Source organism: Pteropus alecto, unplaced genomic scaffold (genome assembly GCF_000325575.1).
Source record: "Pteropus alecto unplaced genomic scaffold, ASM32557v1 scaffold76, whole genome shotgun sequence".
In the NCBI taxonomy this organism is placed as follows: domain Eukaryota; kingdom Metazoa; phylum Chordata; class Mammalia; order Chiroptera; family Pteropodidae; genus Pteropus; species Pteropus alecto.
The window spans coordinates 10,036,164-10,037,716 of record NW_006443138.1 but is presented as its reverse complement, the minus strand read 5'-3'; the positions used below and the strand labels follow the sequence as shown (position 1 = coordinate 10,037,716).

The following is a 1,553-nucleotide window of genomic DNA, read 5'->3' as shown; positions in this document are numbered from 1 at the left end:
TCTCTGCCACAATGTTGTTGTGTAGGCAGCTTGAGAAGAAGGTTGGCAGAAACAGATTTGTGCAGGTGACATCAATGTGGGCAGACAGAACAAGAGAAGAGAAGCTAAGAAGAAAGGTAGGAAAAGCAGCTGGAACAAAGTTTGGCAAAGTTTAGGTTCAATGCACATAATGTGTAAAACAACTTTACTCTTAGAAGAATTCCAGAAAGATATTAAAGGAAAATGTCTTTCTCTTTGATAAATGGAACTAATAAGCCATAGGTCATAGAAACTTTGAGTTTTTTTGTTTTGTTTTTCGTGTTTTGTTTTTCTTGTTTTTTTGTTTGTTTGTTTGTTTGTTTTGTTTTGTTTTGTTTTTCCTAAACTGGGAAACTTATTATTACACTGAGGGCCTCCTTGGCAGCTGAGGTCATTAGGGCATTTTCAAGAAGGGTTCATATAGGACATCAAACAGCCTGCGGGCCTTCTGGGGACCCAGGGCCCGGTAAAAAGCCAAATCTTCCCAAGATGGAGCTATGTGCTGTTCCAGAGACCTAAAAGTAGTCAGGAGGGTCTGACTGTCCATTATGTTGGCTGACTTCACGGGTGTTAAACATTCAGTCACCCGGGAGAGGAAGTCCTGCTCCAGCTTCTCCAGCAGGAGGTCTGCCAGGCTTCTGATAGTAGGCCTAGTAGGCCTCTAGGTACCTCCCGGCCTTCTCAGGGCTCCAGGCAAGGACCAGGATGCAGTCGGCCGGGATGCACATCTTAGCCAGCTCTTTGAGGGCCTGCTGAGGATCTTTCACATCCACCTGGACGAACAGGCCGCGCAGGGCGAAGCTCTTTCCAAAGCTCTGCAGCCACTTATGGATGTAATGGGTGGAGGTTGTGGTAGCGGAGGCTGAGGAAGAGGGCCCAGGTGCTTTGGTCCAGCACGTAGTCGAGAACCACATCACCAAACTCCCAGGACACAAGGCGCACAAACTTCAGCACGGGATTGTCCCTCTGCCGGGAGCTCACAATGATGCTGTTGCATTTTGTCCCTGGTTTGAGGGCCTGGTAGGGGGTCTCTCCTGCCTGGGGTTCTGGCCCAATGGGATGTGTGGCTCCAGCCCCTCCTGTACTTCCGGAGATATCATACTCTGCATAGATCTGAGGGGGCTGCCTGAGCTGAGATCTCCATGGTGGGATAGCTCCATGTGGATCTGAATGAGAGCTTGGCCCCAGCAGGAAAGACCTCATCCTCGTCCAATGGTATTATGAAATTCTTTCCTTGTGGGTAGCCCAGCAGGCTTCCGCACTTTCTCCTCGTCCATCTCAAGGTTCTTCTGGGGCCTTCCAAAATCTCAGGGCTCCACAGCATCAAGTTGCAAACACCCAGCGTCTTGAGTTCCACAGAGCTCCACCAGGATGGAGCATCAACCTGCGGCGGGGCTTGCCCCGCCCCTTCGATACTTTAAGTTTTAAAGTGGCATATTAGGTTCCATAAGATAAGAGATATATGTATATTGGAATTGCGAAAGCATTTATAACATAGATTAATGATATTTATATGTAAAGGTAGTCACTTTATA

The 1,553-nt window shown here is 48.0% G+C and overlaps 1 pseudogene; it reads right to left on the bottom strand.

The window, feature by feature from the left end:
- Positions 1-412: 412 nt before the first annotated feature.
- On the bottom strand, positions 413-1,295 carry LOC102892303 (annotated as a pseudogene).
- Between the last annotated feature and the right edge of the window lie 258 nt (positions 1,296-1,553).